Below are 25,865 nucleotides of genomic sequence, written 5' to 3' on the forward strand. Positions count from 1 at the left end.
AAAGGATACAAAACTGCTGATTCTAAGGTGCCTATGCACCCCAATGTTTGTAGTAGCGCTATCAACAACAGCCAAATTATGGAAAGAGCCCAAATGTCCATTGAGTAATAAATGGATAAAGAAGGTGTGGTGTATATATACAATTGAATACTACTCAATGATCAAAAAGAATGAAACCTTGCCATTTTCAACAGCATGGATGGACCTAGAGTGTATTATGCTAAGCAAAATAAGTCATTCAGAGAAAGACAAATATCATATGATTTCACTCATATGTGAACTTTGAGAAACACAACAGATGAACATAGGGGGAGGGAAGGAAAAATAAGATAAAAACACAGGGGGAGGCAAACCATAGAGAGACTCTTAAATAAAGAGAACACAAGCTGAGGATTACTGGAGGGGTGTTGGGTGGCAGGATGGGCTAAATGGATGATGGGCATTAAGGAGGGCATTTGTTGGGATGAGCCCTGGGTGTTGTATGTAAGTCATGAATCACTTGCGTCTACTCGTGAAACCAATATTACACTGTATGTTAACTAACTTGAATTTAAATAAATAAATTTTTTAAAAAGATCCTTCCTTTCTATATGAATTGCAACTCCCATAGTTACTCTGAGTGAGAGGACACTGAAGGGAACATGAGTCTCTGAGTCAAGACTCAAGTCCATATAAAGGCTCCACAACCTTCCAGTTCAACCTCAGTTTCTTTATTTCTTAACAGAATTACTCATAAATGACTGCTAGCATTCTTGGAGGGATGAAAGGTGATGATGTAAAATGAGTAGAACATAGTAGATTCTCAGTAAAAAAAAAAAAAAAAGAGTTGCTCTTACAGCGAGGACCTCCATAGTAGTGCAGAAGGACCAGAAGGCTAAAAGAAGTCCAGATGGAATAAAGGAAGGCAGTAATTTGATCAAAACCAGGAAGTCGAGTTCAAGACAGATCAAGATATCCTGCTCTCCACTTCTATTCAGTATTTTCAACAATTGCAATTACAACTATTATTTAAGTTTTCTTAGTGTTATAAGGAAAAGAGTTAAACAATATGACAAAATCCAAGATGGTTGAGGGCTCTGGTGTAAGTGACAAAAAAAAAAAAAATCAAGAATTGTGAGGGCCTCTGGGTGGTGTGTCATGCGGGAGGTGTCACATAGGTGTTTTTTTTTTTTTTTACTTGCTTACTTACATTATAGGATCATTTAGTCTTAACCTCCTTTATTTAAAGGCCGGATGTGAGTATAGCATAGTTATATGCTATTATAACCAATGAACCTTATCAGGTTTAGAGGCAGAAAGGGAGGGGTTATGTGCTGTGTCTCTGCCATCCCTGATAGTCTATAGGTATTCAAGAACATTTGCATGGCTATATGGGTAGGCTTTAAAAGTTTTCTCAAGTCTCTCTGAAATAAACTTTGATATAAATGCTCTGTGCCTCCATAAGCCTTAGTAGACTCAGATCTTCAGGCAGTGAAAGGATGTTTCCTCTGCTTCAAAAATCAATCATTGCAAATAGCAGAGGGAACTTGAACTCCCTCATACTGATGTCAAGCTTAAAGAAAAAAGAAAAGAAAATACCTTACTGCAGGAGGATGAAAAACAAATCCTAGCAACTGACCTTCGACTGAGTAGTTATAGGAAAAGGCTCTGTTTGTTTCCCTGAGCCAATTGAATCGTTATGCTCCCTGTACCCTGGAAAAATATCAACTTCAATCAGAAATTAAAAAGAAAACCCTGAACAGAATGTTTGATCAATTAATGGTTGATCATATCTTTCGCAGGACACATCTAAAAGAGAAGGCTTGTAATAAGTGCCACAAAACTATCCTACCTTAGATTATTCCTAGAAAGTCTTGAGTACATCTCCCATAAAATGAACAAAGAAATCCTGATACTAGTTCATCGATTTTCAAATATCCAGAAGTTGATTATTCCATTTGTGGATAGTTCATATCTCTGTTCTCCTTCGGCTCTCTTTGGCTGAATGCCTTTTGGCTATTATAGTGCCCATGTGCACTTCCACAAGAGAATGGGTACAGAGAGATATCAGCAAGCATACAAATCAAGAGACCCATAAGAGTGAGAGAATAGTAAGCACCTTGGCTAAATGAGGCTCCTGTATTACCTATATATCTAAAAATTCTGTGCTTTCCCTATAATCATTCTGTAATATCTTGGCAGTTCAGGGCTTTGTATCATCAGCATTCAATAAATCTTAGCAGAAAGAAAATATAGCACCGTGGTAGAGATCCCAGCTGTACAGCTGAGTTCCCTGCGTTCACTCTCAATTTCTAAAGCTGATTAACTCACTTACTTGACCTCTCTATGCCTTAGTTTTTTTTTTATTTGAAAATAGCACTGTTGTAGACTGCATTGTTATCAAAACATGTTTTAAAGGGGCAAAGTGTGAAAATGAGGATGAACAAGAGGAGAAAGACTAAATGAATTTCTGCCATTTTCACAGCTCCTGACCAACAGCAAAAAAAGGCAGCTATCTATGGTGAAGAAAACATATACACCTTCCCAAACAGAAAAGTCGATAGACCATGGGTACTCCACTCAAGCACTCTCACTAATGTGATTAGTTCATGATGAAGAAGGTGAATCCAAAACTGATTTCTATGCCCCTTGGCGGGAAAGGATACTCTCTACCTTTCCAAAATGGACTTTGGTACCACTATTCAAACACAGAGAAAATCTGCATAAATTTTATTAAATTACCCAGCTGTGACTGACAAAAGATTCAACTTTCTTCCTACCAATCTCGGACTACTGAATTCCTGAAATGTGGAAAATCTGATGTATTATAAAGCTAAATTGTCCAGCTTGTATTTTAGGAGACGGATCTGAAAAATTCCCTGGAAAATAGGTGGTAAACCCAAGAATAAAACCACACTATCTGCGGGCATGGGTGATCAAACTTACATAAACCTGTGATACACAAATAATACAGGAAGAGTGGAAAAACTAGGAAAGAAGAGTATTTAAACATTGGAAAATAAAGTATAGCATACCAAAGCTAGAGTTAAGAGATTGATTCTAGATTTTTTAGAGGATAAAGCCTCTATGGTCACTCTCAAGAAAATTAAAAGAATCACAGACTTTATAAAACAATAGATAAAAGATGAGATAGACCAGTGATTAAATAGGATAAACAGCAGAATTTAAAAATTTTAAAGAACTTATGGAAAAAGATGAGCAAATGAGCTCATTTTAAAACCACGAGAATGGGAAAATAATGAATGTAAAATAGAGAAAATGCAATTGGGAAATGGCTACAACCCAAAGTTTTAATAAAATGGAGAAAGGGCAGAGTGCTAATATATCATAATACCTGTATCTCTGAAAAACAGCCTAAAGATCAGAAATGGGGAGGAGAGAAACGGTCAGTTGTGTTGCTTCTAACCAAAGTCAAATGAGCTAAGTCAATACCAAATGTCAAACAGAGTATTTGCATACACAAGGGCTCTCTTCTAAGTCACTACAATCTCCCACTCAGGAGAAGGCATGTTTATTGCAGGAGGAACTCTAGGTTTTAGACTCACTCAACCAGAATCCATAGGAATGGGGACTAAGAACCTGCTTTAACAGCATCATGGGAGCTTCAGATAATGGGAATTGAAGGATTATGCTGAGTCACGTAACAGTTGTGTTTTTTTTTTTAATTTAAAAAAATTTTTTAAGTGTTTATTTATTTTTGAAAGAGAGAGAGAGACAGAGTGTGAGTGGGAGTGGGTCAGAGAGAGGAGACACAGAACCCAAAGCAGGCTTTAGGCTCCAAGCTGTCAGCACAGAGCCTGATGCGGAGCTCGAACCCATGGACTGTGAGATCATGACCTGAAGTCAGATGCTTAACCGACTGAGCAACCCAGGTGCCCCAGTTCTGAGATTATATATATATATATATATATGTATATATATATATATATATGATGCTAATATATGTTTATATATATCTTATGGTGAAATACAGCAAATATATAGAGAGAGGGAGAGAGATAAATAAAAGATTGTGTGTGTGTATATATATGTATAATAGATATGATACTATACACTGTGCATATTACCATAGAGAATTCACCATGAAGTATCCACAGATCATTTGTAAGTTAACAAGGAAAACATTAATAGACACCAAAAGGTACAAATAATCAGATCACTTTTCTTCATCTAGACTTCAATAACCTGGGAAATAAAAATATAATTTAAATGTAAAGCAAATATCACAGCCTTTTTAAAATGTAAAAATTCCCTTCCACAGGGGTGCTTGGGTGGCTCAGTTTGTTGAGTGTCTAACTCTTGATTTCTGCTCAGGTCATAATCCCAGGGTTGTGGGATCAAGCCCCACATTGGGCTCTATGCTGAGTGTGGAAGCTGATTTCTATCTCTCTCCCTCTGTCCCTCTCCCCCCACTCATGTTCTCTCTCTCTCTCTCAAAATAAAAAAATAAAAATTCCAAAAAAATAGCACCTGCCCATAGTAGGTGCTCAATATAAAAATACTTCTCACAAAATTTACAATTGAAAGAATAAATAAAGGTTAACATTACCAAAAAATTATAAAATAATAAAAAGAAAAACATTTTCAAAACAAAGACTTATAATCAAAGCTGTACATAGAAGAAGAAAATTTATAGCCTTAAACACATCACTAAATAATAATGTATTAAGTTAAATAAGGCATTCAGCTCAAGAACCTCGGAAAAATATAGCAACAAACGAACCCGTAAGAAAGGCAGAATGAAGGAATGAATAAAGATGAAACTAGAAATCGGTGAATTAGTAAATAGAAAACAAAACTTGGAACTGGTAAATATAGATGAAAGTAAATTATTTGCAGGAGGGTGGAAAAATTGTTTTAAAAAACATACCATAAGCTAATCATTAAGACAAAAAAAAGGGGGTGCTGTGCCTGGGTTGTTCAGTTGGTTGAGCAACAGACTCTTGATTTGGGCTCAGGTCATGATACCAGGATCACAGGATCCAGCCCCATGCTGAGCATGGAGTCTGCTTAAGATTCTCTCTCTCTCTCTCTCTCTCTCTCTCTCTCTCAAAAAACAAAAACAAAAACAAAAAGGGTGGGAGAAGCACAAATACACATTAAAATATAAAAGAAAAAAATATACAAAGAAAAAATTTTAACTGTGCAAAGGATTATTTTATTTAACCTGCAAGTAAGTCTTTAACCATTAATAAAACAGATAGTTTTTTAGGAAAGTATAAATTATCAAAAGAAATCCAGAAAATATAGGAAACCTACACAGACCCAAATGAATAAGTGAAACAAAGTTATTCCCTAAACTGCCAGTTTTCATAGAAAATTCTTCCAACTCTTAACATAAATAATTTTATGTTATTTAAATGTTTTCAGATCATGGAGAGAAAGATGAAAACTTCCTATTATTTCTTCAAATCCAGGAGAATAAGACTCATATCTTGACCTGACAAAAATATTTTCAATATTTTTAAAAATATAAAATAAATGAACATTCAACTAAAGTAGCTTGAATAATTAAAATACACAATGAAGGTAGCATTAAGAAATTAATAAAGAGTAGAATGGTGAATTAAAAATAGAAAAATAAGATTTAATAAGTAAACAGAAGAACCTAAGAATGTGAGGATAATACTATATGTCATCAAATCCTGAGGTTCTCTTAAAAAGCCACTGAAATATTCTTCCTCTTCAAATCTCCAAGTTTTTACTTCTATTTCTTTTTATAAAATACCAAATTTCAAAACTCCTAGTTTTTTCTTCTATTTTTTTTTTTATAAAACACCAACTTGTATTTAGTATTTATTATGCATTCTTATTCCTAAAATGGGCAAAGCTCCATCTCTTGGAATTCAGCTCGGCCAAATTAATATGTCCCATTAATTACAGGACTGGCATTCAAAGAGGAGATGATCACTGTTTTCCTGTACGTCAGTCTAGGGAAGACAAACCTATACAGAGAGATGCACCCTTAGGTAGCAAGCATGTTAATGGAGTTAACGGAAAAAAGGATGATTCATTGCTTTTTTCCCCTATTGAACAAAGATAATTTATTCTGCTCAAGACAACTTATTGCACAACAAGCTTCAGCAGGGAAAAGCAAAACAAAAAAAAAAAAAAAAAGAAGTGATGTGATTTGAGTTACTGTTATGTATTAACGTCATGAAATCACCGAGAAATCACTTAATTTTCTTGGGTCTCAGATCCCTCATGTCAGAAACTAGGGTAATGACTCTGCCTACAGTACTCAGCTCATAGGGTACGAGGCTCAAATGAGATCGTGTTCCTGAAACCCTTTTAAGTATGCAATATGCAAAAGTTATTTTCATTAAAACCATTAGCATCAAAGTGCACGTGATTGTGAATTTCACAAGTATAGTTGAATTCACACTTCCTCCATTTGCTCCAGAAAACCATCTTGAGACACATTTTTTTTTGTCAACACTTTCTTAAATGACTAGTGTGCAAAGGATCTGATTCACAAATATAATGGCTCTTCTTAAAGCCCTACTCATACCCTAAATTAATTAAGATCAGTCTGTGTCCGGAGTGTCAAGTTCTTTGTAGCCTAAAAAAAAAGAGACTCTTTAGGATATGCTGCACTTACTCCTTCTGACTATATTCATTATTTAGACAATATTTAGTAATCATGTACTTACAACATAATTACAATTACAAAACAATAGTTCTCCAATCTGACCTCAGATTAACAGATCCCACTTACTCCCAGCTCTCCGCTACAGTGAATGGTCACACTAATATACCTCGTAGAATGTTGACATTCTGCTCCTCTGTCTGAGAGTGATATGCTTACTAAGAATTGACGTCTGGGGCACCTGGATGGCTCAGTCAGTTAAGTGTCTGACTCTTGATTTCGGATCAGGTCCTGATCTCACAGTTTCGTGAGTTCAAGCCCCACGTTGGGCTTTGTACTGACTCTGCAGAGCCTACTTGGGATTCTCTCTCTCTCTCTGTCTCTCTCTCTCTCTGCCCCTCCCTGGCTCACGCTCTGTCTCTCTCAAAATAAATAAATAAACTTTAAAAATGAAAAAAAAAAAGAGTATGTCTATTTCTGATCTATTTATGTTGATTGTACTGGTTATTACAAGTATGTAAGTTAAATTGCTATTGAATAAGCTAATTAAATGCACCTGGGAAAAAAATAGAATTGTTTCCATCAATGTGAAATGAAATAGTTTGGAAAGATTAAAAAATAGGCTACTCACTTAAATTCTTTTTTTTTTTTTAATGGTTATTTATGTTTCTGAGAGACAGAGCATAAGCAGGGCAGAGGCAGAGAGAGAGGGAGACACAGAATCTGAAGCAGGATCCACGGGTTGAGCTATTGGCACAGAGCCCAACACGGGGCTCGAACCCACCAACTGTGAGATCATGACCTGAGCTGAAGTCAGAGCTTAACCGACTGAGCCACCCAGGCACCCCAAATAGGCAACTCACTTAAATATCCGCTGTCAAAAGAATTGTGGAGAGGCAACTGTATAAGGTTAAGGCAAAGAAAGATAAAAAACCTAAAAGGATTCTGAACTGGTAGCGTGTCTCACTTCTCACTTTACTTACAAGAGTATGCAAATTTAGGATCGTGCCTTATGCTTGCGGTGATTGTAATATAATACAAATAAGTCAGAACTTTTATCAATGGACCCAAAGAATAGGATGTAAATGGCCAAAGAATAGGCGTGATCCCTAGGTCAAAAACTGCTGAAGAAAGGTACGCTTCATGTCTTAAAGGTTAAATTTCTAAGGACCACCTGGGTGACTCAGTGGGCTAAGCATGGAAGTCTTGATGTTGGCTTGGGTGGTGATCTCAAAGTTTGTGAGTTTAAGCCCTACGTTGGGCTCTGCGGTGACAGTGCAGAGCCTCCTTGGGATTTTCTATCTCCCTCTCTCTCTGCCCCTTTCCCAGATCATGTTTCTCTCTGTCTCTCTCAAAACTAAATAAACTTGGGGTGCCTGGTGGTTCAGTCGGTTGAGCAACCGACTTCAACTTAGGTCACGATCTCATGGTTTGTGGGTTTGAGCCCCATGTCGGGCTTGCTGCTATCAGTGTGGAGCCCACTTTGGATCCTCTGTCCTCCTCTTTCTGACCCCCCCCCCAAAGTAGCTCGACATAAAAATAAATAAATAAATAAATAAATAAATAAATAAACTTTTTAAAAAGTTAAATTTTTAAGGTATATAGGAATCACCTTTATGATTTTCCACTTTGGATTTTTTAAATAAACTAACCAATTATGCATTATTAAAATACTAGTTTATAAACTGGAATTATCTCAAAATGAGAATATATATTACAAGAATACGTATGATTATTTTCAAATTCCATTAAACAAACAAATACAGATTAATTTCCAACTCGGACTTAGGTATAATCACAGAGACTGTGGGGAACAGAAGATGAATAAAGCTAAGTACCTACTTTCAAGGCACTGAAAACTCACATATGTCCTACATGTGAGAAAGTTCTCAGATCCCCAGACTCTGTTCTCAGATCTGAAGTCATGTAGATCACAGTTTGCATAACCTTTAGAGTGGCCTGACGGGTGTAATGTCGTCCAAATGTAATGCATTCTTGGTTTTGGTGAACCAATCAGACACAGCACTAAAAATATAACCTGATGTTTGAAAGTTCATATTGTCTGTCAGCCACATTCATCACTTTTATTGATAGGAATTGCCACTACATTCCTACAGCTGTGGTAGAGACACCTCAGGAGAAAAAAAGAAGAAAACTCAGGTTAAATATTCAGCAATATTTTTACACTGCATTTATATTCGTTCATCATTCATTAAATTTTTCCATTTTTTCAGCAGACATTGAGTTCCTACAATATGCCAGACCTGTAAGTGATGGAGCAGGTAGAAAACACAATGATTAACAAAATCTCTGAATTATTTTCAAAGAGCAATGGAAGACTGAAGGGTTTTAAGGGTAATGACATTATCTGGGTGACATTTTTAAATCTCTCAGGTTATGAAAAGAAGAAAAGGCTTCAGGGGAGAGGAAAAGGGAATCAAAGAAACCAGAAACCATGTTCATATGCTCTATTATCTCCAAGTTTATACCATTATATCATGTTTAAGATGTGTGCGAGCAATCCTCAACTCCCTTATCCTGGATCCTAAACTTTTTGTTATCAGGAAATCACAAATCTCATTTTTTTAATCGATTCTTTTTTTTTTTTTTTTTTTTACTGTTTATTCATTTATTTATTTTGAGACAAAGAGAGAGAGTGTGCGCGTGAGGGGCAGAGTCAGAGAGAGAGAGAATCCCAAGCAGGCTCTGCACTGTCAGCACAGACCTCGACATAGGGTTCGATCTCACAAACCATGAGATCATGATCTGAGCCCAAATCAAGAGTTGGGCACTCAATGGACTGAGCCGCCCAGGCACCCCATAAATCTCACTTCCTGATAAATAAGTCCAGAATTTCCCAGAATTATCTTGATTTAAAAGTTTGTCCTGAAATTCCTATATACCACAATAAAGAACATACCAGAAATTCTCATACATTGGCCTCCAAATGGCATCTCACCACCTCTTGCTCCCAGAAGCAACATAAACTCTTCTTATTTCAGCTCAGAATAGTCATGGCATTCAAGGTACCTCACACCCAGTAAGTTTAACTCAATGCATATTTTTTTAAAAAACTACCTTCAGGTAACTTTTGAAGATGTGAGAAAATGAAAAAAATGATATCAATTCTTTTGTCATATTCAGCTACTTTCCTAGAACTAGATGCATTTGCTGTTTATCATTTTTCTTTATTTTGGACTCATCAGCCAATTTTCAAGGCAATTTGAGTTCACTTCTTGTGAGAGAGTCCTCAGAAAAGCATTCTGTCAAGGGCTTTGGGACAATCAAGATAAATGACACCCCTACATTTTTCTCATACTAATCACCCCTTTATGAATCCATCCAAAAGAATGCACTCCTCCGTGCCAGTCTGCTTTTTATACACCCCTGATGCTGCTGCTGAGTGCTGTCTCTTCCAAGCATCACATTTCATTCTGTCTTGTTCCCCCGTTGAGCTGCCTCTCCACCCAACATTCTATTCTCAGAGTGGCTTTTCCTGGGATTGTGGCTAGTAAGGATGAGCATTTTGGAGGAATGAATTTACCTTTTATGTAATTCTCACTGTTGGTCTTCAGATATTTATACTTTCCCATTTCTCTACTTATAATTTAGATCATCTGTAAAAAAATGCGTATCGTAAATTTGGGGAAATTTGAGCTTACCCCTTGGATCATCCACTGATTGGTGTCAAATGTTTTCCACAACTCACACAGATCACGTAAAAGAGAAGAATTTTGCACAGCAATCATGGTATGGTAAAATTATCAAAGAGTGGACTTGTAAACTTTCTCTAAGCCAGGCTGGAATAGGAAGGAGGCATAAAGGAGATTCAAATTTGATTGATACCTTGATGTGAGTGATATGGTGGAAAGAATACCAAACTGAGAGCCACAGCGTTGGTTTCTCCACTTTTTTTTTTTTTATATTTGCCAGAACTTCTGATAATGAGAGTTTGTTGTTAAAATATAGATGGAAAAAAAGAACTAAGGAAATCTGCACTAACCCAGTAACGGGTCTATTCTGGACCTCAAAGGAGAGGAATAAAGTGTGGGATTTAGAAAATAATTTAGGATCCAATGTTGCTTCACTACCAACATTAACTTGTAAGTTTCTAGACAATTTCTTGCCAATACTGTGACTCAGCTCCTTATCTCTACTGCTGTATATCTTTTAGCTTCTGCTTAGTCATGACATCTGTACTTTGAACTTCAAAGTATTCATAAGCTCTACACACTCACAGTTTCTCGTGACCACTGTCATCTTACAGCCTCTGATACCTGATTTCTGTGTCTTTTTTAGCATTAGCCTTTATTACATGTAGAGCACTCTCCTGGTATTTTGCAGTCAAATTCTCCAAGGAAGAGAATCTGATGAGGCTTATTTAATCACTATCATTTTGTTTGGGCTAAGGCCCCATGCTAGATATCTCATGAGCTGCTTCTAGCCAATAGGTGAATCTATAATCCTGGAGACAATTTCCCAGTCCTGACCTAATCAGCTGTGGGATATAATCATGTGGTAATTGTATGTGGTGTGTTTTTTTATCAAGAAGCCATCTATCACTAGCCAGGGCTATGTGCTGGGCACAAGACTTCTTTCCCGGTGAGCTTGGCTTCTTCAAGACCTGCTACCACATCTATAACAGGGAAAGTTGAATCACATACTCTAATAAGTCATTTCAAACTCTAAGCTACAAGAGTCTATTTTGGGGGTTTGTTTGTTTGTTTTGTGTTTTGTTTTTGTTTTTGCTGGTTTTTCGTTAGTTACTACTGGGTTAGGTATTCTAGATGTTGAGGAAATGCAGTGACTGAGAACGATCAGGTGTGAAACAAGGTTCTGGAAGGAATAAAAATTTACCACAGATGGTACAAATTAAATGGTTTTAATGAAAGAGCTACTTAGATATGTTGGGAAATATTTAGGAAATAAACAAGAGAAATCAATGCACCCCAGGATCAGCAACAGTAAGAAGCCACTACCATATGTAACGTTGAATGGGCAAGGTGTACATGAGGTTACAGAAACCAATGAGACTATATTTTATACCTCTTGGCTCTTCCCTCTGCTCTCAGAGGCTGAAAACTACTTCACCTTGACTCGCTTGTTCTCATATTTCCAGTTGGATTTGGCTAATGGGAAGTCATAGCAGGGGACTAGACTTGAGAGGAGTAAGTCAAACAAAATAATCGGCACATGGAACTTATCAAGTAGAGTAAACAGGTAAAAAAAAATTTAAACTAATACAATAAAATACAATAAAGAGAAGGGGGTAAAGAGGATAGATTTTTAAGGAGGGAAGGATTATTTTAGCATATTGGAAAAAAATAGCACATGTTGACAAATTTCCGTCATTTTAATAAAGAGATAAAGGGCACTTGCCTTGGACTTTTTTGTTTGGGAACATTTGACATGTGAAATGAATGTATGTGACATATGCAAACATGAACATAAAAAGTAAAGCAAACACCCAGGAACCACCACCAATCAGAAAAGAAACTATTATTGGCACCACTGACTGCTTTTCATCATCCTTTTCTCCGTTCTCACTCTACGCCAATAGAACTCACTAGCCTGAATTTTAATTTTTAATCACACTCTCTCGTTTCTTTTAATATATATTTTGTTTTGCTTATTTTCTGAAATTTATAATATTGAAATCTTGTATTCATTCTTTAAGGTCTTGCCTTTTTTACTCAATTATTACTTTTTAATATTCACCCACAGGGATGCACAGGGCTGTAGCTCAACCTCACTGTTGAATAGATGTTTCATTATGTGAATATTGTATAATTTGCTCCTCCATTTTCCTAAGGACATTGTGCCAGTTGGGTGCCATTATGATGCACGTCCAAATATTCCTATACTCTCTTTTGGGTATATGAGCAAGTGTTTCCTTATGATATATAATGCATGCAAGAATACAATTGTTGACTTCTGAAGACTGTGCGTGTCCAACTCTACCAAAGAGTGCCACTTGTTTTTCATGCTGATTGAGTCTGTGTACACTCACCTGATTTATGAAGTCTCCGTCATTAGGTCCTATGGGGTGAATGCTTGCATTCCCCCACAGTTCATCTGTTGAAATCCTAGTCCTCAAGGTGATGGAATTAGGAGGTTGGCCCTTTGGGAGTTGATTGGGTTATGAACGGGATTACTGCCCTTATAAAGAGTTCCCAGGTTCCCTCACCCTTTCTGCCGTGTGAGGTTATAGTGAGAAGATGGTCATCTAGGAGGAATCAGGTCCTCTGCCAAACACCAAATACGCCAGCACCTTAATGTTGGACTTCCCAGGCTCCAGTCCCATTAGAAATAAATTTCTGTTGTGTTATAAACTGTTAGAGCTGTTTGTTATGACACCCCAAATGTACTAAAACACAAAGTATGTATATTATATTTTGTGTACGTATTCATAGGACAAGTATGTAATGGTAATTCATTGCACTTTTAAATAGAACTACCGTAGTGAGGTTTATTGCTTTTTTATACAATTAATGTGCACTGTGTTTCCATTTCTGTGAAATATCTGTTCATATCTTTTACTCATTTTTCTGTTGGGTTGTTGTTTGAATTTTCTTTTTAATTCCTAAGACTTCTTTCTATATTCAGAATGCTGATTCTTAATCTGTCTCTGCAAATATCTCTTTCCACTTTGGAGCTTTGTCTTTTCTCTTTCTTTATAGAACCTTTTGATAAACAAATTCCTTTTGCTATTGTTGAATTATTCAATATTTTCTCAACTGTACACTTTTTTCTGGCTTTAAGAAGTCTTTCTTGGGGCACCTGGGTGGCTCAGTTTGTTGAGCAATGGACTCTTGATTTTGACTCAGGTCATGATCTCACGGTTCATGGGTTCAAGCCCCATGTCAGACTCCTCGCTGACAGTGCTGGATCCTGCTTGGGATTCTCTCTCTCCATCTCTCTCTTACACTCGTGCACTTGCTCTCGCTCTCTCTCAAAGTAAATCAACTTAAAAAAAAAAGTCTTCTTAGAGAGACATTCAAGATGGTGGAATAAGACTTCCTTACCATCATCTTCCCACAGAACTTCAATTTTGTTAGTCATCCACAGATGAGAGTACTCTATGGGAGTTGGAGGCCCAGCAGAGAATTCCAGCATGTGATTGGAGGAAAAAAAATCCAAGCATAAACACGTTAAAGTAGATAAGAGGAGGGGTTTCATTTTGCCCATGACACCCCTCACCCTAGGTGGCACAGTTTGGGGCCAAGAGAGCCCCTCAGCCTGTGATTTCTCTCACAAGAGGAAGTGAGTGTGCGTCAGTGAACTCTGACTTCCCTACCTGTGCAGGAAAAGGGTCACCTCTTCTTCACCTAATCATAAAGATGTTCTATTGTGTGGTTATTCTCATGCACATAGTAGGCACGGTAGGTTTTCTTTAATGTCTTTTAGTAGTTCAATTTTTTTCAATAAAGGTTTGCACATCTATGGTTTGGTTTATTTCTATATGTGTTATTTTTTATAATGCTAAATATCCTTTCAATTGATTTTTAAGCTCTACTGATATTTTCAGGTAGTAATCTTATATTTAAGAACATTGCTAAACTAGCACTATTGCTAATAATTTGACTGTGTGTCACTTGGGTTTTACTAGGACAAAAATCATGATAGTTTTGTTTCTTTCCAATCACTTTATATTTTATGTTTCTCTGGTGCACAACTGAGAATGTCAAGAACAGTGATAAATTAGTGCTAGTAGTCAATTGTTGCATTCCTGATTTTAAAAGGAATGCCTACCATGTTTCATTAAATGCTATGTTATCATAGATTATTGGCAGGTGTACTTGTCAGGCTGAGTTCTCTTCCTATTTTCAGGAGTTTTTATTTGTGAATTATTTATTTATTTATTTTTGAATTATGAATGATCAAATATTTTGCTATAAATGTTGATAAGAACATTTTCCCCATTAATCTGTTACTATGTCATCACTTTTATATGCCTGGGATATATGAAAATTAATTGTGATACCTTACCTTTGTTAACACATTGTTGGATTTAATGTGTTAATATTGCGTTTATAACTCTGAACATACTTTAATTCATGGAACTTGCCTATAATCATTCTTTCTTTCATTGCCTTTGGAATTGGTGTTATCATTAGACTGGGCTATAGAATATGTTGAAAGTATGTTCCTTTTTTTTTATGCTCCAGAAGAATTTACATAAGATTGCAGATATGTATTCCTTGGATTCTCCATAGCTTTTACTTACAAACTATCTTGACCTTGTATTTTCCTTGTGAGAAGACTTTAAATTATTAATTCAATTGCTTGTGGTTTTAGATCCATTAAGGTTTTATATTTCTTCTTGAATAAATTTTATTGTATATTTTTCTAATATTTGTCTATTTTGTGTAAATTTTTGTTTTCAGCATAAAGTTTTCCAGAATTGTTATCTTTTATCACAATTTTGTCTCTAATGATATCTCTTTTTTTATTGCTCATGTTGTTTATTTTTCTTGTACATCAATTATGTCGGGGTTGGAGGATTTTATTTTTTTCTTGCTGAGGAAGCAATTTTTGCTTTTATTAATTCTAACATCTGTTTGTTTCTATTTCATTGATTTATACTCTTCTCTTTGTTATGCGCTAGCCTCTATTTCATTTAAATTTGTTCTCTTGTTCCTTTTGTAGCTTCTGTTGTGGATGCTTAGCTCATGATTTGGGACCTTATTTTCTCATAGTGGGTTTAAGTCTGTAAGTTTGCCTCTAAGGACTACTTAATTTGTGTCCCACAAGGCTGAGAAGTAGTCTTAAAATTATTATTTTCATTATTCTAAATATGCTCTAATTCCTTTCTAATATTATCTTTGGCCTGAGTTATTCAACATGTTTTTAAATTTCTAAATGCAAGGGATTTCTAGAAATTATTCTTTGTCTCCTGATTAATTGCACTGTGGTCAGAACCATGATGTGTATAATACTGACTCATTGAAATCTGTTGAGGTTCACTTGCTCTATGGTCGACAAACTTTGTATTTCTATAATATGGGTCCTTTGATATTTATTGAGACTTAATTGATGGTCTTAAATATGATTGATTTCCAAAAATGTTTTCTGTGATTTTGAAAACTATGTCTATTTTCCAATAGAAAAAATACATTGTCTACTACATGATGCTTCTTCATTGTGCTATTCAAATGTTCCAACTACTTGCTGGCTCATTTATCAAAAACTGAGAGTGTTGTATTAAAACATCCCATTACCATTCTGGATATTTCTGTTTCTTCCTGTAATTTTGTCAATTTTTTTTACTTTATTTATTTTTAATTTCTGCTGCTATATTCTCAAGAGGTGTTATGTTCTCCTGACAGATTTAAACTTTATTAATATACAATGATATTCCTTATCTCATGTGATAAAGATCATTCTGTCAAAAGGTCTACATTGTGACACTATGATATTAGTTAGAACCATATGAAATTGCCAATTTTGTAGATCAAATTGCAATTTTGCATTGCAATCTAATAGCGTTGGAAGTTTTGTTGATATTGTGTGCTTATGTATGGTTAAGTGTGTCTCTTTTAAACAGAATGAAGCTTGACTTAAAAAAAAATGTAGTCTGATGATCTATGCCAGTTTTAATGTCTCTCAGTAAACTTAGTATACTTGGATTTACTTCTATCATTTTATTTTGTACTTCCTATTTGTCCCAAAATGTGTGATTTTTTTTTCTCTTTCCATGCTTTCTTTTTTTCCCTTTTGCTTTCCAGTCTTTTTCCTTTAACAACTTTGGAATGTAAGTATTCAGTTATTATTTTTTTAGTGATTACTTTGATATCTTAATATGCATAGCTGGCAAAGTCTAACAGTAATCAGTATCTTTACCCTGTGCCCAACAATACAATCAACAATTACTAGGATAAAGTAAATTCTAATCACTTCCTCCCAGTTTCCCACTATTGTAGCCCAAACATTTAGCTCATTGTTGCTTTGTTTTTACCCCACAAATTGGACATTATTATTGATTTATGTAGATGAAATTGCATACATTTTGTCCTTCGGGAATTTTAATTAGATACATGTTGGCCCTTAAATTCAATTTCCATGTTTATCAACCTCACTTACATTTTCCATCTACTTGTCACTACCCTCCGTGTTTTATAGGATTTTTAAAGATCTATATCACAGTTCACTAATTTTCTATTTATTTGCTTCCATTACCCTATGTAACACTTTCATTAAGCTTTAAGTGCATTTATTATGGTTTTCAATTCTACAATTTCTAGAAGCTAGTGCTTTTTTAATTACGTGGCTTAACAACCCTGCAGCCCAAAGTTAGAGTTCCTTTCTCAGAGTCTAATGTTTATTCCTACTTACTTTTTGTGCTCTTCCCCAGAATGCAATAGGCCCAGCACCTTCTACTACTTCCACTTCCATTAGTTTACCCGCTAATACTGGTGTGTGGTCTGACAGTCCTTACTTATTTGCTTACAAGCAACCCTGAATCATGATTCTAGACAATATCACAATGATAAGCAAATGAGACGAACACTTGGCCTCACAGCTGCTAAGACTTACTACAAAGTCGTTCTATTAAAAACAGTATGATATCCATTCAAAAAGAGAGAAACTGACCTCAAGACCATAATTTCTGTGAGAAAGACTCATATCTCAGAATTATTATTATATAATCAAGATGGCATCACAAATCAGACTATTTAGTAAATGATGATAATTGCTCATAGTGGAAGAAAATCCATACCTACTACCACATATAAAGATACAATCCAGATATATTAAGGAAATAAATCCAGAGAAACCATAAAGGCAGGAGATAATGTGCCCTAGGGTTAGAGAGGAACTTCTTCAACAAAATTCCAAAAGCATCGTTAATGCATTTAATCACGTCAAATTAAGAATTTCTGTGAATAAAGTTAACAAAAAGATGTTGCAGAGATATTATATTTGCCATGTCTAAAACGACAAGGGAATTATTATCTGGGATATATAAGGAACTCATATGCACATGAAGAAAGTTATAAGAATCTCAAATTTTAAAGATGAGTAAAGGATATTTGGGTCAATTCATAGCTAAAAAACCCAGAGGTTTAACAAAACATATGACTGTTGTCCAAAGTCATTAGTCATCAGAGAAACGCAATTTAAAACAACAAGAAAAGCGATACTACCTTAGGCCCATCAGATCCTAAATACGAAGTAATCAGTGACAAAAACAAGAAACACAACACCACGTATGTAACTTAAAACTACGTGAAATAATGCATGGTTCACATTAATGCTTTCAAAGAGAATGATATAAGCCAAATGTAAGTTGGGAAATTGGAGGTGAGGAGTGGACAAGAGGCCTTGCAAAGAGTAATGAGCATCAGACGACCAGAACGGCAGGGGATTACCAAGGAACCCTTGCGTCTTTAGTATAAAGCAAAACCATAGTGCACAGATACTATTCTCATCCTGGAGGCCCAATTTCATGGGAAATTCCTAATTTCGTCCTATTCCCAAGATACCCAGCTTGGAAGCACCATCATCTAAGCTCTGCTTTCCTGAGAATCCCCTGCTTCCCCACAGGCCTAGTCATTTTTCTGTACACTGAGGATAAGATAGATGGCTCTTTACTCTTTTTTTTTTAACATTTTATTTATTTTTGCAAGACAGGGAGAGAGACAGAGCGTGAGCAGGGGAGGGGCAGAGAGAGAGAGGGAGACAGAATCCGAAGCAGATTCCAGGCTCTGAGCTGTCAGCACAGAGCCCGATGCAAGGCTCCAACCCATGAACCTTGAGATCATGACCTGAGCTGAAGCCGGATGCTTAACCGACTGAGCCACCCAGGCGCCCCAATTCTTTACCCTTTATTTATCTTCCCATAAAAATGTAGCACCAGAATAAACAAGTGATGGGGATATGTATGTGTATATATATATTTTTTTTTCCTCTCATTTTCTTGTATCCTTTATTCTACCCATTCACTCAGAAGAATTCGTTGTTTTAGGAAGGGATAATATAGCATAGAAGCAGAGAAAACTTTTTGGTGTCAAAAGTACAACAAGGAAGTACATAAATCCCAGGCCATAAAACACCATATTTGGAAAATTAGATAAAGAACTAGTCCAGCCTGTCTTCAGACTACATTAAGATGGTAAGGACCGCAGGGGACAAGGAGAATCATAGCAGAAGCAGAGCTGAAACGACTATGGGTTCCTGAGGAGCAGGTCCTGTAAGAAGGTCTCCCAAGAGGGAATTGGGAATCCAAGATCACACCCAACTGGGCCACTACCCCCAGGAGGAAAACCAGAGCCATTCAAGACTCCTGTATTCCTATCCCTCATCTTGTCTCCCCAGCATGGCACCGGGACAGGCCTGAGGCCACCTCGTAGAACATCCTGCAACAGTGCAGGAACAATGGCGCCTGTGCCTGACGGCAGAGCAGAGACAGCTGTTCTGAGAGCCCTTCCTAGATGGAAGGTGTAAGGTCGCCATGGGAATAGGGACCCCTTGGACGAGCCCACGTGGATGAAGAGTTTATGTGGATGAAGAATAGTTTCAAGGAAAAGCCATCTCCATCTTTTCTCAAGTCTCTGCCCTAGAACTTAGACATAACCACACAAAAATGAGGGACATTCCACTAAACCAGGGGTTCTCAATGTACTGCTATTTGGCACCCCAGGAGACATTAGGCGATGTCTGGAGACACCTGTTGCTGTCACAACTGGGAAGTGCTACTGGACTCTGGTAGGCAGAGGTCAGGGATGTTACTAAACATTCTATAGTGCACAGAACAGTCCCCCAAACCAAGGAATTACCCAGCTCAAAATGTCAGTAGTCTCAAGGTTGAGAAATACTTCCTTAGACTGAGGTTAAATCTTGACCACTCAGCCTAAAAAGAAATGTATAATAAAAATTGTTTATTTATTCTCGAATAAAGAAAATGACACCTAGCCCCTGGTATTAAATGCACAACCATCTACTTATGCTAAGGAATAAATTTTTTTTAATATAAAAGAATCAATAGCCAATCAGTTTGCATTTAATGAAAGGGATCTGAGAAGGGAAGAAAAGTTTAAGTTGCTTCAAAGTAAGATAAAGTGTCCCCACACGAGGAAGAAAGGGAAATGGAGCCATGAAAACAGACACTAAAAGTTCATGACAATATCTGAATCAAATGAGAGGAAGAAAGTCATCTATGGAGCAGCGTGCAGAGAAGGAGTTGTTCCTCACCAAGGACAATGAGGAATATTAGCATTTTTCAGAGAGGTGAAATTGTATTTCTTCCAGACTCTGTACTTAAAGTTTACTAAGAAGGATGCGTGTGAACCCCAAGACCACCCACTTGCCAAGAAGAAAGCAGAAGGAAAACTTGGAAGCACTTTCAAAACTACCATGAATGAAAGCAAAAGTCAGAAACAATAGGCGCGCCTAGGTGGCTCGGTGGGTTAAGCGTATGACTTCAGCTCAGGTCATGATCTCCCCGTTTGTGGGTTTGAGCCCTGTGTTGGGCCCTGTGCTGACAGCTCAGAGCCTGGAGACTGCTTTGGATTCTGTGTCTCCCCCTTGCTCTGCCCCTCCCATGCTCATGTTCTGACTCTCTGTCTCTCAATAATAAATGTTAAAAAAATTTTTTAAAGTCAGAAACAATAAAAAAAAGGAGCAAAGGAGAAGGGGAGAAGGGAGGGAGAGGAAAGAGGAACACAGGAAGGGGGGCATGGGGGTGGGGAGAGAAAGAATGAGCTAGAAACAATTGCAAGGGGTAATAAATAAATTACTCGTATGTTAATGACATGCCGAAGTGTTCCATTTTTATGTGAAAGCAAATAACTATGAAGTATCACCAACATAAACACTGATTAAAGGAGATGAAATGTCTTGAGATGAAATGTCATAACATTACACAGTGTCAGTTTGCGGTGTTCTCAAAATGTTAATGACCTCCAGCTTCAGCTGCTTCCATTACCAGGGATCTCAGGGGAGAGAAACCTAAGCAGCAGGGCTCCCAGGAGGAGCCCAGAACCTAGTCCCATCTCCTCGCTGTTAATAGATAAAACTTCATTGAAAATGATCCGGTGACACTTGGCCATAATTCAGAAGGGACTACATTTTTTAAAAAAGAATTTTTCTTTTATCAGAAAGGACTTGAGTTTATCTTACCGTTTCAATAATGTTCCAGACCTGATTCAGTCAGTCTTCAATACTCTTTGGAATAAGTTTTCTATTCTTCTCACAGTGACATTTCCCCAGCACCGGGAGCACCTGCAGGAAATTTAGGAAGTGAGAGTTCATCATTTTACAAATGAATTCTGCAAAAAAAAAAAAAAAAAAAAAAAAAAAAAAAAAAAAAAGGCATGGGCCAGGCTGAATTTTAACTGTTTTACTAGGACTGATCCCAGAACCCTTCATGAAGTGTTAGAGTATAATCTCAGTGCCCCTCATGCCGTGCCCCTCATTTATTTTAATAAAAAATCATTAGTACCTTCGATGTCCACCATTATTTTTGCCTCAGAGCCAAACAAAATAGGTTATCACCCGGTGGTCACTTTATGGATGAGTCATTCTCTCCCACCTATTCTACTGACCCGGTTTCTCTCACACAGCCAGGACACGTGCTTTCCATCTCCCTGGCGACACTTTGGAACATGGGAACCCCAGTATACATGTATCTGTTGCCTTTGCGCTTCTGCAGTGTGTAAGTACACACCGATGGTTATGGCTGGTGCAATTTTGTCTGCCTTTGTTCAATGAATGCTTACTGAGTTTTTATTAAACACAAGCCCCCTCAGTTCCCTCTCTCAAAAAATGTCTAATGTCAGGAGAGACAGGAAGAACAATATGGGTCAGTATAAATAAGTGTCCTTCCCATGTCCAATTTGAGCGCTCAGTAAGTAAGAGGAATAAGATAAGTCTTTCAGCTGGAGATATCAGAGAAGCTTCAGGAGAGTTACACAAAAGGGATTTTGTAAATTTTAACAGAATGGTGACTTTCTATCTGCCCTGAGTAGCCAGTAGGTATATTTACATTTAACTTGATTTAGATTTATATTAAGTATACTAAAATAGGGGCCAGCCTGGGTGTCTCCATCAGGTAAGTGTCCGACTCTTGATTTTGGATCAGGTGTGATCTCACAGTTCGTGAGATCGAGCCCCATGTTGAGCACCACACTGTCAGCGCAGAGCTTACTTGAGATTCTCTCTCTCCCTCTCTGCCTCCCCCCTTCCCTCTCAAAATAAAGAAGTAAATCTTTAAAAAGGGTATACTGAAATAAAATTTGAAATTCAATCACACTAGCCGCATTTTAAGTGTTCAATAACCACATGCGGCTAGTGGCAACCATATTGGACATTTCCAGCACTGCTGTGAGCTGAAGAAATGGTATAGTTACACATGAGAAACTCCAGGTATTGTATAGGTGGCTAGAGATCAGGAAACACTCCACATTTGCTGCAACATAGTTTGGGGAAAAATAGTAGTGGAAGATAGGACTGGAAAAGGAGTTTGAAATCAAATTGGAGTGAGTCTTGAATATATTCATCTGAAATCAAAGCTTTTGTGAAGCAGAGAACTGAGATTTAGGGTTAATTTGGAAAGGTGTAAGACGATGACCTGAAAAAGCAACTAGACAAGGAGTCCTCAGCCATGGCTGCACATTAGAATGCGGAGGAAATTCCTTACCCAAAACCCAGGCCACATCCCAGATGAATTAAATCAGAATCACTGGGTGTGAGACCCATCAATGGCTTTTAAATCTCCCCAAATGATTTCAATAGGCAGGTGTTTAGGGACAGTCACTGGTACTACGTGCATGACGTCATTTCTCCCACTTGTGCCATTAATACCCTCTTTCCTCTGATGAACTTCCCCTTAGACTTTCTACCGAATCCTGTTAGAGTTGCCAATCACTATAAGCTGCTTCCCTGGTCACAAGATGTGGCCTAGGAACCAAACGTTGGCAAATCACAATAGGCTAGTATTGCTGGCTGTGGTGATCGTCCCAGATTTAGACTACAATCCAAGTCAGGCAAATGAAAGCCTGTTCTGAGATTTGGCATACATATTCCTAGCAAGAAGGCTCTCTATTTAATGTAGGAGGCCACTAAACTGGGATGGCATTAGCTTAAAAATCTCTGTGAATGTGTTCCTCTCATTGCCACCAACCCAGCAGTGCAGGGTACAAAGCCATCCATGCAAGAAGATCACAAAATTCGCAGGTACAAGCACAGTTGAAAGATTTGAGGGTGGGAGTGCCAGTAAAGGGAGACAAGGAAGATCTGGTGATATATCTTGGGTTCCTGGTGGAATCCCTGGGGCCAGTTCCCCCTCCGGATTTCCCAGTCATATGAATCAAGCAACGACCTACTACTCTGGTTTGTTTTCTTCCCGCTTAAATTTGAGATGGGTTTGAATCATCATGTTTAATGGTAAAAAATATAGAGATGTAGAATGTGGCTTTGCCAAACATACTTGACCAGTTAGAATACCTCTTAACAACTTATGGAACACTAACCTTTTTTTCCAAAGAGCTACAGAGGATAACTGAAGTGTGAGGGCCCTCTCTGAGTAGAATAACCATGGCAAACTCACTTGTAAACTAACAGCAAAATATTATAAGTGGACTTAAGCTAAGAGAACCAAAGAGCAAGAGGGAGAATGTGTGAGAGCGCTGTGGTACCTAAATGGTGGGTGGATAGGGCGCCTCGGTGGTTTAATCAGCTAAGACTTGATTTCGGCTCAGGTCAAGGTCTCACGGTTCCTGAGTTCCAGCCGCATGTCAGGCTCCTTGCTAAGAGGTCAGAGAGCCTGCTTGGGATTCTCTTTCTTTCTCCCTCTCTCTCCGCTCCTCCCCTCCTCACTCTTTCACTCTCTCAAAACAAAGAAATAAACTTTATAAATAAATAAATAAATAAATAAATAAATAAATAAATAAATAAATAAAAGGGTGGGTGGGAAAGGGAAGTGAGTCCTAAGGAGGAAGCCAGGGCAAAGTAGTAAAAGGGGTTCTGTCATCTCCTACATCTGACCACAAGTCCTTGAGTTGTATATGAATACACACTCAATCTGTGTTGGCCGCACAGAAAATTTTTCCACTTTAGATAGCTCCTTTCTTAGTAACTCTATGGAACATATATATTAAAACAAACCCAGGGCCATTGCCAATTCAAAGGGGCCACCTCTCCACATGATGGGGCCCATCCATCCTTGGCGAGAGGATGTTAGCCTGTGACCAAACCAAAGTGTGTACCTAAGCGTGAAGGGCTCAAATGACCAACTTTTAGTCAAAGATTGGGAGCACAGACAAAAATTTCCATAGCGTATGCACACTCGTGCCTAGTTCACTATACCCCAAGACTCCCTTTTGAGTCTGTTTAATTGACCAGGATTAGAGATCACAGCCAGTTCTCGAACTCTTTCCACCTAGAAAGCACAACCAATAACCTACACATCTCTTTTGCCCAGCCATCCCCAGGTATGGATTAATAGGGGCTTATTGTGTTCTGTGTTAATGAATCATGAGTGGAGGCCAGTGAAGCAGACAATGTATCAGAAGCAGGAAACATAATTGGTTGGATGAGTAAAGGAGACAGGCATTAGATCTGCTCACAGGAAGGGGAAATAAGGCTTTGATCAAAGAAGAAAATATCCGGTCATGTAGGCATCGTTTGAACTCTTGCAATCCTTCCACTGCTGGTATTTCCTATCATTTTTACTTGGGGACCCAACATTTACTTACACCACCTCAGGCATTTTATGAAACTTAGCTCAGGCAATTTTCAGATGCCAGTCTTCATAGGATGTGCTCTGTATTTTAAAGAAATTTTACACTTTATTTCCGTTGATAGCATTTGAAAATGTAGGCTTCTGTGACACATGATAAAGAGAAATCTCTTCCCTGATGGGAGTTTGCTCAAGATGCCCCTTTAGAAGGCCTCTTCCCGTTCTAATAGTGAATGACTATATTTAAAAGATGTGTCAATGCAGAAAAAGTCTGAGAGATAAGATCTTGAAAGTCAAAAGCAGAGAATGGAGAGAATGTGAGAAATTTTGTTCTATCATTTCCATAATCAGGGGGAAAAAGCATTTTAGGCAAATCCCTTTGGTTTTGCTAAATAAACAATATTTGTGGATAAGAAAATCACAAGACCTTTGGCATTTGAAGGATGCAGCCATCTCAGTATTCACTGTATCAGTCATACAATGACACTTGGTTTTCACCAAGCTTCACGGGGTCCAGATCACCTACAAAGATGAAGTGAAGGTTGTGTGTTCTGAACAGTAGTAACAGGCTACTTGATCATGAGAATCGCAAGCATTTTCCAAAATTGGACTGGTTTTGTCAGAGTCATAGGGATTTAGATACCCTCCTGGTGAAAAATATCTTCCCATTCCATCAATTTGTTTATTAGGGGGAAAAAGTACTGTACCCTAAACTGTGGACTTCAAACCTTCTTCTTAAAGTCAATAGATGTCTATATGAAACTTAAAGATCCCACTGGTTGGTAGGAGAAAATAGAGTCCTTTGAGTTTGCTTTCTACATCCCCTCCAAATCCTAGAGATGCCAGCGTGTAAATTTTACAAACCACTATCCCAAATTGTTTTCTTCATTGGCTGACAAGCAGGGCACCCCGAAGTTGTAAAGCATAGCAGACCAGTTTGAATGGCCTGAGCCAGCAATTAATTTGGTAGAACCAGGACGTTTTTGTATCTTCCTGAGTCTCCTATAAAAATGCAAATGTTCCTGGGAGGAGAAGCATCTTAAGCAATCATGAGGAATTATTTTATCAACTCCATTTGCAGCTTGGAAGCAGAGCTGACAGCAAAGCCTTGTAGGATTGGGCACAGATAACGGAGGTAAAGGAACTGAAACAGACGTAACCAAGGAAAAACTTTACTTCCCGAGTACACTGAAGAGGCTATCAATAGTTTTGAAATAAAGATTATTATACGGGGGCCTGGGTGGCTCAGTCGGTTCAGTGTCCAACTTTGGCTCAGGTCCTGATCTCACAGTTCGTGGGTTTGAGCCCCGCGTCGGGCTCTGTGCTGACAGCTTGGAGCCTGGAGCCTGCCTCAGATTCTGTGTCTCCCTCTCTCACTACCCGTTTCCCCACTCACACTCTTTCTCTCTGAAAAATAAATAAACAACAACAACAAAATTATAAAATGGCTAACATTTGAATGCATCTTGAGTGCCAGATCTTCTTCCAAGTCTCACTTTATGTATGAGCTCATATTGTGTATTCCTTTATTCCTTTATGTATTAACCACAGCCACATGGTGAGAGTACTATTTTTTTAGGGTTTGTTTGTTTGTTT

General features: G+C 37.6%; 1 long non-coding RNA gene across 13 annotated transcripts in view; it reads right to left on the minus strand.

The window, feature by feature from the left end:
• Positions 1–25,865, minus strand: part of LOC132667733 (uncharacterized) — a 197,515-nt gene that overhangs the window by 32,631 nt on the left and 139,019 nt on the right. For 9 of the 13 annotated variants that reach the window (XR_013555804.2, XR_013555802.2, XR_013555805.2 and 6 more), the window contains 3 exons: positions 20,711–20,812; positions 10,134–10,206; positions 8,432–8,721 (listed from right to left, as the gene is read on the minus strand). This is a non-coding gene — a long non-coding RNA (uncharacterized LOC132667733). Of the gene's footprint in view, positions 1–8,431; positions 8,722–10,133; positions 10,207–13,614; positions 13,669–20,710; positions 20,813–25,865 lie in introns of all 13 variants that reach the window. The other 4 variants (XR_013555801.1, XR_014137730.1, XR_013555799.2 and 1 more) reach the window with 3 other exon arrangements.

The sequence above is a fragment of the Panthera onca genome, chromosome B2 (genome assembly GCF_046562875.1).
Source record: "Panthera onca isolate mPanOnc1 chromosome B2, mPanOnc1 haplotype 2, whole genome shotgun sequence".
In the NCBI taxonomy this organism is placed as follows: Eukaryota; Metazoa; Chordata; class Mammalia; order Carnivora; family Felidae; genus Panthera; species Panthera onca.